Here is a 12,810-nt window from a genome sequence, read left to right on the forward strand (position 1 = left end):
GTTCAGGGTTGTGACAATGTCGCAGTCACTGATTATACCGTCATACAGCTCCATTTGCAAAGTGAATAAAGTGTCTCACAAAACACTGAACTAGTCAGTGCTCCAACTAATTGGCTGTAAAGACTTGTAAATGCTGCTGAATGTAGCTCGATCAACTAATAATCAATTATTTATAGATCTGGATCCCGGATTTCACTATTTAAAATGAGAATCGAGATCAAATATATTAAAACAGATTGTAATATATGATTCATTTATGCTTCTACGCACATTAGTAAATGTATTCTGCAAAACTATTTAGAATGTTTGCATGCTTTGGTTTTAATTTACTCATTGCTAAGTTTTTGCCGCCTAATAGGCTAAATTTCAAATTGGATTTTTCCAGGATAATCCATATCCTTCAAACAGGTTCGAAAACTAGGAAACAATGAGATGTCTGTTCAATGATTTTTATTCATATTACGCAACCCACGACATAGAGTGACCATGAGGTTACCGATACAGACAGATATTCACAGGCGGACCCATCAGGGAGAGTTGTAAACATGAATTTCTAATCTGTTTACGCTGGTCGAAACTAGAAGTTCGAGTACCCCGAGCTTTTGTGCGTTGTCCCATTTATAGTCTTAGTAACGTCTTGCGAACATGATGATAACATGTCAACATGTTCTGGTTATTGTTAATTAATACGTGACACGTTAACCCGTTAAGTCATCTTGTAAATTATGTAATCCCCTTTAGTGCGTCTGCATGACATTATCGTTGCTTTTCCTACGAATTGTACCTTACTGTCTCACCTTTTCTCATATCTCCTCTATCAGTCTATTGTATTCAGTCAGTCTTCTGATCATCTCCTGACTGCTTGGCTCGGCGCCTAGAACACCCCAAGTCTGTCTTTGCAGATTAATAGTCCATTAATGTCTGTTCACAGGTTCTAAACTTGTCCTGAATATGACCTCTTAGAACTTGCTTATATTGCAGATTCTTAGTTTTATTATTTGTAAGTGTCTTTGATATTGAGATGTTCAATAAAGTTATTAGACTTATGAGGGCCTCCCCCACCTGGCCTAACCCTGTCTACACTTATCAGTATTAAATTCAAATGCTCACTAAATAATGGCAATTCAATAGTAATTATTAAACTATGATTTCATTATATCTGCATTTAAAATAATGCTTTAAACCAGGCGTCCAAAGTTGCAATCCATTGTCAGTATTCGCAGTTTGGTAATCCAGTCCAAGAAGCCCAGGAATATTTGCAATAATATTTCTTATTCGCAGATATAATCGTTCCACCATCGGCGGCCGTGCTTTCAGCTGCCTGGGCCCTAAGCTCTGGAATTCCCTCCCTAAACCTTTCCGCCTCTCTCCTCCTTTAAGACGCTGCCTAAAACTTACCTCTTTGACCAAGGTTTTAGTCACCTGTTCTAATGCCTCCTTAGGTCGCTCGGTGTCAAACGACAAAGAAGGGGAAGCATTTCTGAAGTGTGTTCAGGAGAACTTTCTTGATCAGTGTGTTTCCAGCCCAACAAGGAAGGAGGCATTGCTGGATCTGGTTCTGGGGAATGAGGTGGATCAAGTGGAGCAAGTGTCAGTGGGGGAGCATTTAGGGAACAGTGATCATAGTATCATAAGGTTTAGATTAGCTATGGAAAAGGACACAGAGCAATCTAGAGTAAAAATACTTAATTGGAGAAGGGCCAATTTCAGTGAGTTGAGAACGGATCTGGCCCGAGTAAATTGGATTCAAAGATTGTCAGGCGAAACTGTAATTGAATAATGGGTGGCCTTTAAAGTAGAGATGGTTCGGGTTACAGTCTAGATACATTCCCATGAGGGGGAAATGTAGGACAACTAAAGCCAGAGCTCCCTGGATGACGAAAGAGATGGAGAGAAAGATGAAGCAGAGAAAGGGGGTGTATGACAGATTTCAGGTTGTTAATACAAGTGAGAACCTGGCTGAATATAGAAAGTTCAGAGGGGAAGTAAAAAAGGAAATGAGAAAGGCAAAGAGAGAGTATGAGAATAGACTGGCGGCAAACATAAAAGGGAATCCAAAAGTCTTCTATTAGCATATAAATAGTAAACGAGTAGTAAGCAGAGGGGTGGGGCCGATTAGGGACCAAAAAGGGGATATACGCATGGAGGCAGAGGGCATGGCAGAGGTACTAAATGAATATTTTGCATCGGTCGTTACCAAGGAAGAAGATACGGCCAAAGTCACAATAAAAGAAGTAGTTGAGATACTGTATGGGACAAAAATTGATGAAGAGGAGGCACTAGAAAGGCAGCCTGTACTTATAATAGATGTCACCTGGTCCAGATGGGATGCATCCTTGGTTGCTGAGGGAAGTATGGGTGGAAATTGCGGAAGTACTGGCCACAATTTTCCAATCCTCCTTAAACACATGGATGGTGCCGGAGGACTGGAGAATTGTTCAAAAAAGGGGTGTAAGGATAAACCCAGCAACTACAGGCCAGTCAGTTTAACCTCGGTGGTGGGGAAGCTTTTAGAAACGATAATCTGGGATAAAATTAATAGTCACTTGGACAAGTGTGGATTAATAAGGGAAAGCCAGCACGGATTTATTAAAGGCAAATCGTGTTTGACTAACTTGATTGAGTTTTTTGATGAGGTAACAGAGAGGGTAGATGAGGGCAATGCGGTTGATGTTGTGTATATGGATTTCCAAAATGCGTTTGATAAAGTGCCACTTTATAGGCTTGTCAATAAAATTGAAGCCCATGAAATAAAAGGGGCAGTGGCAGCATGGATATGAAATTGGCTATGTCATAGGAAACAGAGGGTAGTGGTGAACGGTTGTTTTTTAGACTGGGGGGAGGTGTTCAGTGGTGTTCCCCAGGGGTCGGTGCTGGGACCACTGCTTCTCTTGATATATATTAATGACTTGGACTTGGGTGTACAGGGCACAATTTCAAAATTTTGCAGATGACACAAAACTTGGAAGTGTAGTAAACAGTGAGGAGGATAGTGATAGACTTCAAGAGGACATAGACAGGCTGGTGGAACGGGCGGACCCTTGGCAGGTGAAATTTTACACTGAGAAGTGTGAGGTGATACATTTTGGTAGGAAGAACGAGGCGAGGCAATATAAACTAAAGGGTACAACTCTAAAGTGGGTGCAGGAACTGAGAGACCTGGGGATATATGCACACAGGTTGTTGAAGGTGGCAGGGCAGGTTGAGAAAGCAGTTAAGAAAGCATATGGGATCGTGGGCTTTATAAATAGAGGCATAGAGCACAAAAGTAAGGATATTATGATGAACCTTTATAAAACACTGGTTTGGCCATATGGAAACATAGAAAAAAGGAGCAGGAGTAGGCCATTTGGCCCTTCGAGCCTGCTCCGCCATTCAATATGATCATGGCTGATCCTCTATCTCAATACCATATTCCCACTCTCTCCCCATACCCCTTGATGCCTTTTGTGTCTAGAAATCTATCTAGCTCCTTTTTAAATATATTCAGTGACTTGGCCTCCACAGCCTCCTGTTTGGAACTCTCTTCCGCAAACGGCAATTGATACTAGCTCAATTGCTAAATTTAAATCTGAGATAGATAGCTTTTTGGCAACCAAAGGTATTAAGGGATATGGGCCAAAGGCAGGTATATGGAGTTAGATCACAGATCAGCCTTGATCTTATCAAATGGCGGAGCAGACTCGAGGGGCTGAATGGCCTACTCCTGTTCCTATGTGATTGGACACAACTGGAGTATTGTGTCCAATTCTGGGCACAGCACTTTAGAAAGGATGTCAAGGCCTTAGAGAGGGTGCAGAGAAAATTTACTAGAATGATTCCAGGGATGAGGGTTCTCAGTTATGTGGATGGACTGGAAAAGCTGGGATTGTTCTCCTTAGAGTAGAGGAGGTTAAGAGGAGATTTGATGGAGGTATTCAAAATCATGAAGGGTCTAGACAGAGTAGATAGAAGAGAGAAACTGTTCCCATTGGCGGAAGGGTCGCGAACCAGAGGACACAGGTTTAAAGTGATTGGCGAAAGAACCAAAGGCGACATGAGGAAAAACCTTTTTACGCAGCGAGTGGCTAGGATCTGGAACGCACTGCCTGAAAGGGTGGTGGAAGCAGGGTCAATTCTGGCTTTCAAAAAAGGAATTCGATAGGCACCTGAAGGAGAAAAATTTGCAGGGCTACGGGGAAAGAGCCGGGGAGTGGGATTGGCTGGATTGCTCTTGCAAAGAGCCGGCGCATGCTCGATGGGCCGAATGGCCTCCTTCAAAATGGCGCCGTAACTATTCTATGATTCTAATCGCTCCTGTGAAGCGCCTTGGGACGTTTTACTACGTGAAAGGCGCTATATAAATGCAAGTTGCTGTTGTTGTTGTTGATTGAACCAGTTTGAATTTTGTGGACATAAAAGTTTGCAGAAAGGGCTTTTTTTTTTGGTGCTGTTTCCTCATTCGTAGGCGAATTATCGATCAGAACACCAAAGTCTGTTATTATCAGCAACTTGAGATATATGCAATTTGGTCCACAAAGACAAAAGGTTCAACGCTGCTGGTTTAAATTATAAAATATAAATTATATTAGATCCCGACAAAAATCAATCGCTGCTCTAATTAGCTGTATCTAAGTTCATTGATTTTAGAATATAAATCGCGCAGGATTCTGCGTATATATGCTGCTTATCGTTGGTGCGACTGTCATAATCAGCAGTTTAGGGAATAGATTTTTCCCTGTTGTTAGTGATTCAGAGACCAGTTTGGTATCGGCAGAGCATAAAACATTTCTCTCCTTAGTTATAATTAGTGCAAAGGATTCTCGATGCCAACAAGGATAATAGAACCATGCAGCCTAGAAACAGGCCATTATGTCTGGCAATGTTTTTTTTCACATGAGGCACCTACTCTAATCCCATTCTCCGGCTCACTCCCCACACCTTTTAATAGTCTTCTTTTTCAAGCAACTATCCAGTTCCCCTTTTATAAGTATTTATGGGCTCTGCTTCAACAGCAGTTTCGTTAAAAAAAATGCTTTTCCTAATCTCCCGTTTCATTCTTTTTGCCATTCACCTACAGATCAATGAACAGGGTTGAGATCAAATGGCAGCAGGGAACTCGAAAGGCATACTTATGTCGGGGTTTTCAAACACATCCGTGATTGTTTTTCACATAGCCTAAGCAGAGTGCTGAGATAATCATATCTTCATTTAAACTATAAAAGAGAGGAACTTTGGACTCCATGTGACTGATTGAAAATAACGTTGAATTTTACTTCATGAAATAAGGCACATTCAAAGAGGCAACACAGGTACGACGGGCCGAATGGCCTCCTTCTGTGCTGTATGATTCTATGGTAATCTCTCAGCAGGACTTGCATTTCCACAGCATTCACCTGAGGAAGGAGGAAGCCTCCGAAAGCTTGTGAATTTCAAATAAAATTGCTGGACTATAACTTGGAGTTGTAAAATTGTTTACAATTGTCAACCCCAGTCCATCACCAGCATCTCCACATCAGGACTTAAAGAGGCAGACTTTCCAGTTCCTCCGCCTGGGGCTATTAGATTGCCTAAGCGAAGCAACTGTAGGGAAATCGGGCAGGGACGAGCACACGCCCATAAAAGGAACCCGCCCAACTTGCAATCCAATAATTTAAATTAATGGAAAAATCAAGGGCTCCCTTACGGGACAGTGGGTCCTCCCCACCTGATTTTCTGTATTCCCTGTGCCCAGGGGATCCAATTGCAGGAACAGGAAAATCTTCCCCAAAATTTAGGAGCAGCGAACATTGGGAAAAATGTTAGGAGTGCAGTTTTGGAGCATCATTAAGAGTGACACAGATTGCAAGTCTTTTTATGAAACCGTTTCAGAGAAAATTCCATCGGAACAAATCACATTCTTTTTACACCAAAATGAGTGGCAGTCACTGCTAATGCGCGACACTTGCCCACACTGCACTGGAAGGATAAAAAAAAGTGGGACATTTCTAGCGCAGTTCTCACTTGGGATGTTGGAATAATGATTCTGTGAAAACAAAAAGGCGCATTGCTCCATAAGCACTAATGCAAACTAACACATATGGGTGGAGAAGACAGATGAACAAAACAGTTAATTTTCCACAAGGAGGCAGGTGGAGTGGGGGAGGCGGGGGGGCAGGTGGGATGGGGGGTGCGGGGGGGGGGGGTGAAAGTGTTGTCTGCGTTCTCCACCCACAAGGTGGCACTGCTGCCCACTAAATATTGCGGGTGCGAGCAAACTCCTGCGACCCTGCAGCGTGAAGTCGGTGTTGGCAGCTTCATCACCAGCTGACTGAACAGCGCGGTTCAGTTCCCTTACTGTCATTAATAAGGGCTGCAATTAGAGAAAAAAAACACTGCACTTTACTGTGTCGAGATATACAGTCTGTGAAGCAGCCCCAGTTGGTGTGCAGTATGTTAGCATGTAAAATTCACTTATGGTTAAAGCACTATTTTAGGCTGAATTTCACACCAGAAGCTTAGGTTTCATTAAGTTTAATGCAGCAACATTAAACATAGCTAATGTGAGTCTTTGCTCCCTCTTTCTCGGTTCCAAAATCCTGTTTGCTTCAGATTTTGTTTTTAGATGTCAGGTCTGGTGAATAAGCCTTTAAAATCCATATATTTCATCAGCTTAAACGCAAATAGAATCACCAGGAATAGACTTCCACCGATAATGTGTCAATTAAAAATATATGAAAAGCATTTTTTAAAGTCCATTTCACAGAGTGACACTCCTGCTGCAACATTGTGACTGCCATTTTATTATTGAGCCCAAATCCCTGAGGTTAAAATGTCATGGTTGCTTTGACTTGCAAAATGCCCTTCAGCAAGTACAGAATTCATTTGAACGAGTATCCGATATTGCAACAGCATCAATCCCTGCCGTAACTTTCACAGCAGGTTGCACTGAACAGTTTCACTGGACTAAATCAAATAAACAATGAGAATCTGATGATGTTGGATCCTATTACGTTACAAAATGGAAAACAGGCGAGTGAACTTTCTAAGCTGTGCAAGAATCACTAAATACGTATTATAATCACTAACTATTAATAACAATCACCATGTATAATAATCAAAAATGTATAATAATCATTATGTAAAATTATCATTATGTATAACAATCATTAGAAAAAATAATCACAAACTAGTATAATAATTAAATATAATGATCATTATGTATAATAATCACAAACTATTTATAGTAGTCACTCTGTATAATAATCATTTCTCTGGAAAAGTCAGGTTAGGGCAGACTGAAGCAGCTAGAGAGACAGAGAGGTCTTGCCTTCTAGTCGTTCAGAGGGAGGCTAACAGACTCCAGACAAAGGTATGAATGCATTTGGCCTGTAAGAGAAAAGGTTAGTGTCAGTTAGTTCAGAGGCTGCTAACTTGTAAAGTAAGTTCAGGCCACAACAGTGTCAAAGACATGTGTTTTTTTTTTATTTTTCATGCTGCAAGGAGTGAAAGGAAATATATGTATCTCATTGGAAAACTGTGTTCTGTTCATTCATATATTTCATGTAAAATAAAACCGGCTTGTTATTTACATTCTCCCAAATCTCACTTTCAGTCTGCCTTACAAAAAGATAGGAGTACGCATGTGGCAGCATGTACAAGATCTTTGTGTCCAGCACACAAAAGAGGCAGTTCTGAATCATGGTACCACTTAAGTAGATATACGGGAGTAAAGTGCACTCCAGGTCATTGGAAACACTTATGGGAGTGACCAATGAAACTCAATGCAACAGAATATTTGGTATAGACTCATCAATTTGTCAAAATCATTTTTTTTTTATTCGTTCAAGGGATGTGGGCGTCGCTGTGCCCATCCCTAATTGCCCTTGAGAAGGTGGTGGTGAGCCGCCTTCTTGAACCACTGCAGTCCGTGTGGTGAAGGTTCTCCCACAGTGCTGTTAGGTAGGGAGTTCCAGGATTTTGACCCAGCGACGATGAAGGATCGGTGATCTGTTTCCAAGTCGGGATGGTGTGTGACTTGGAGGGGAACGTGCAGGTGGTGGTGTTCCCATGTGCCTGCTGCTCTTGACCTTCTAGGTGGTAGAGGTCGCGGGTTTGAGAGGTGCTGTCGAAGAAGCCTTGGCGAGTTGCTGCAGTGCATCCTGTGGACGGTATACACTGCAGCCACAGTGCACTGGTGGTGAAGGGAGTGAATGTTTAGGGTGGTGGATGGGGTGCCAATCAAGTGGGCTACTTTGTCCTGGATGGTGTCGAGCTTCTTCAGTGTTGTTGCAGCTGCACTCATCCAGGCAAGTGGAGAGTATTCCATCACACTCCTGACTTGTGCCTTGTGGAAAGGCTTTGGGGAGTCAGGAGGTGAGTCACTCGCTGCAGAAAACCCAGCCTATGACCTGCTCTTGTAGCCACAGTATTTATGTGGCTGGTCCAGTTAAGTTTCTGGTCAAAGTTACCATTGATGAGCTATCTATTCGCTGGTGTGTTGTTCGAAGAAGTGCAGGGCAGTTCTTCCCAGTGTACTGGCCAATATTTATCCCTCAACCAACACCTAAAAAAAATGATCTGGTCATTATCATATTGCTGTTTGTGGGATCTTGCTGTGTGCAAATTGGTTGCCGTATTACCTACATTACAACAGCGACTACACTTCAAAAAAGTACTTCATTGGCTGTAAAGCGCTTTGGGATGTCCTGAAGTTGTGAAAGGTGCTATATAAATGCAAGTCTTTCTTTCTTGTCTGGGAGAGATTTTAGTACGACTTCTTTCCCTCAGTGCATCCCTATTTGGAGCCTTGGAGGCAGAGCAATATGAGTAACTCATTCAGACTTATTCTTCCTATAATCTACTGATCTTTTTAAACAAAAGCTTTGTATCACCTCATGTCTACTTCTTGATATATCTCCTCTTCCCTCCTACTCTTTTCAATCTTGAAGGTGTCCTACACTAGTCGTGGGCCTGTCACTTAGATTTCTAAACAAAAAAATAAAACTTTCTGCACTGAATCTTACTCACTGCACCCAAGTAATAAATACATTTTAAAATGTACTTTGTATCACAAATGTAGTCATTTCCAAGTGAAAAATAAAGACATTACCAAGTTACATATTGAATACGTAGTATTCCAGGTCAATTTGGTAAGTGCACTCCTTTTATCTGATTGAGTCGGCCTTTACAATGTCTCTAGAGTTGACCTCTGGAATATAGCTCGCTGACTTACATTGGCTCACGGAGAGGCAACGCCTCGATTTTAAAATTCTCATCCGAGATCTCTGCGCTGGTCCAATTCTGGCCTCCTGCGCATCCCCGATTTTCATCGCTCCACCATGGGCGGCCGTGCCTTCAACTGCCTGGGCCCTAAGCTCTGGAATTCCCTCCCTAAACCTCTCCCCCTCTCTACCTCTCTCTCCTCCTTTAAGACACTCCTTAAAACCTACCTCTTTGACCAAGCTTTTGATCACCTGTCTTAATATCACCTTATGTGGCTCAGTGTCAAATTTTGTTTGATAATCGCTCCTGTGAAGCGCCTTGGGATGTTTTACTATGTTAAAGGCGCTATATAAATGCAAGTTGTTGTTGTAGAGTTCTTCACTTCCTCCCCAGCTGGAAATTGGTGGAGAATTAAGAGCCCCCAAAATTTAGTTTGACATGAAATGCTCAGCAATACTTTAACCATAAGGATTAAACCAAGTACTATATATTTATATATATATATATTTAAAGAAACTTTACGTAGGTTTGACAACTCACACAAGGCCTTATTCCGAGAAATTCTGGTAATAATCTGGATGGCAGATAATTGAGGTACCATTGCATTGATTTGATAATAATAAATAATACCAGGAATACCTCATCCAGAACAATCACTGGTTTGGCAAAGTCGAGAAAGAAAGAAAGAACTTGCATTTATATGACGCCTTTCACATCCTCGGGACGTCCCAAAGCATCTCACAACCAATCAAGTGTAGTCACTGCTGTAATGTAAGAAAAGCAGCAGCCAATATGTGCACAGCAATGTAATAATCACCAGATAATCTGTTTTAGTGATGTTGGTTGAGGGATAAATAGTGGCCAGGACACCGACGGGAACCCCCTTTCTCTTCTTCAAAATAGTGCGATGGGATCCCAAGAGGGCGGACAGGGCCTCGGTTTACAGTCTCATCCAAAAGACAGCACCCCCCAGCAGTGCAGCGCTCCCTCAGTACTGCACTGAGCATGTCAACCTAGATTACGTGCTCAAGTCTCTGGAGTGGGACTATGAACCCACCACCTACTGAGTCAGAGGCAAGCCACAGTTGACACAATACCAATGGTTGAGAAGGAATAGAACAACCTGTAACCAAAAAGGTCAGTCAACAGGTGAGCCCTGAATTTGGACGGGCAGGTCACAAATTAGGAAATCAAATTGTGCTCAGGCTGTGGATTGAAACACATGCTAAAGCTGGGGCTGTCAGTCCCTAACTTCACAGAAGAAAATAGTAGCTTAGTTGCCAATAATGGGGAAGGACAAAGTGAGAGCTGCAAGATTGAACTATAGTGGCTTTTTATATGTATTTTCAGAAGTCTTAGAAATGCCTTCTCCTCCATTGGCAACTTTGCAGGATATTTAAATTGAACTCAGTTTATTCATCCGAGAAAGAAACAATGGTCACAATTTCATATTTTGTTTAGAACTGATAACTGGCAAAAGAACGAGAGGGGAGATGAGGAGACTTTTTTTTAACGCGCCAAGTTGTTATGATCTGGAATGCGCTGCCTGAAAGGGCGGTGGAAGCAGATTCAATAATAACTTTCAAAAGGGATTTGGATAAATACTTGAAGGGGAAAAATTTGTAGGGTTATGGGGAATGAGCAGGGGAGTGGATAGCTCTTTCAAAGAGCCGGCACAGGCACAATGGGCCGAATGGCCTCCTTCTGTGCTGTTATCATTCTATGAGTCTATGAACTGGAATGAACTACCTTACAACAGTAGTTCATGTTTAAAAATCACATTCCCAAGAATTATAAAATAAGTTATCAGTTCTGCTGGAATTAAAAACAGAAAATGCTGGAAACACTCAACAGGTCAGGCAGGATCTGTGGAGAGAGAAACAGAGTTAATGTTTCAGGTCGATGACCTTCCATCAGAACCTTGGGCTGGACTGGTTAATCAACCAGAACTCTTGCATCTGCCAAGAAATAAATTCTCCATGACTTTTGTACAGCCTTTGCAGAAAGAAAAATCTCTCAAGCATGTCATTCAAAAGCACAGAAAAGGAGAGCCAAATTTCCAAGCGACTGATTCTACTGCCTCTTCAAAGTGTGTGAAATGTGTTCAGGATGGGTCCACACTTTTATAACTGTTAGCTCTTTTAACATTTAAAAAGAGCCTTAGCTTTTTTTGACCACATCGCGCAACAGGACAAATTGAATCCTGTGCAGAATCAAGAAGAGAGCTAACAAGCTGCAGCATGAACTACTGTCAAAGGACCATTGAGGTGACCAGTATGGTTTCACTTTAGAGATGGGCTGGACACACACTGCAGCATGTTCAAGGATGGCTCAATTCAGATAAGAAGCATGTGCAAATCCTAGTAACCACTTCAAACAAGAGTTGGATTTCGAAAGTCCATTGAATTCTCACCTGCTCAGATATTTAGGAGACAATTAAACATTATATTAAATTAATATAACTTCCCATCCATCACAATTTTCCCTGCATTATGTTTATAGGAAGAGAATGCAACATTGACTCCAGAATATTAGATCATAGAATTAACTGGAAATTACCCTTGAGTCATTGATATCCGGGCTTCAGCATTTCCCCTCTCTTCCACCCCCCCCCAAAAAAAAACACGTGTGTCATTATTGTGTGTACTTGTTGCACTAATTGTGAACAAAGGGTTATCATTTCATCTTCTTTCGTATTGTTGAATGATTGTTCATTTAATACTCATCATGAAATCTAAGGCAATCATTATCTTTGGTCAAGTAACCTGCCAATGCTCACCACCTAAATAAAAAAGAGTCTTGCATTTATATAGCGCCTTTCACAACCTCAGGGCTCAAAGTGCTTTACAGCCAATGAAGTCATTTTGAAGCGTAGTCACTGTTGTAATGTAGGAAACGCAGCAGACAATTTGCGCACAGCAAGGTCCCACAAACACCAATGTGATAATGACCAGATAATCTGTTTTTAGTGATGTTGGTTGAGGGATAAATATTTTTCAGGACACCGGGGAGAACTCCCCTGCTCTTCTTCGAAATAGTGCTGTGGGATCGTTTATGTCCACCTGAGAGGGCAGAAGGGGCCTCGGTTTAACGTCTCATCCGAAAGACGGCACCTCAGACAGTACAGCACTCTCTCAGTACTGCACTGGAGTGTCAGCCTGGATTTTGTGCTCAAGTCTCTGGAGCTCACACATAAAGAATGGTCATAATGGGGAACTGCAGGGGCCCATGGGACTGCATGCAAATAAAGAATCAGAGTCTTCTGGGCGGAGGGGAGAGGAAGAAATGAATGGTTAAAAAAAAAATTAAAATAAATGTAAACGCTGTATTTAACATTTGTAAGATGGTACAGAAGAAAATAATCAGCAGAGCACCATACAAAGATTTGAGCCAATCAAACAGTGACAAACCAGGAAGCAAAAATGTGACAAACTTTACATGCCGCATAGCTGTAGACTAGCAGCAAGAATAAACATATGTAACAGTAGAGGATAGAAAAATGTATTGAGTTATGCAGCAGAGTGTTCGCAATAGACCACACATGCTCCATCAGCAAACTTTGCAAGTAAAGCACAACATGTAGTAGCAAAAAGTTTCCAAAAAAAATTAAATAATGAACATCAATGC

This window comes from Heptranchias perlo, chromosome 1 (assembly GCF_035084215.1).
Source record: "Heptranchias perlo isolate sHepPer1 chromosome 1, sHepPer1.hap1, whole genome shotgun sequence".
Classification (NCBI taxonomy): Eukaryota; Metazoa; Chordata; class Chondrichthyes; order Hexanchiformes; family Hexanchidae; genus Heptranchias; species Heptranchias perlo.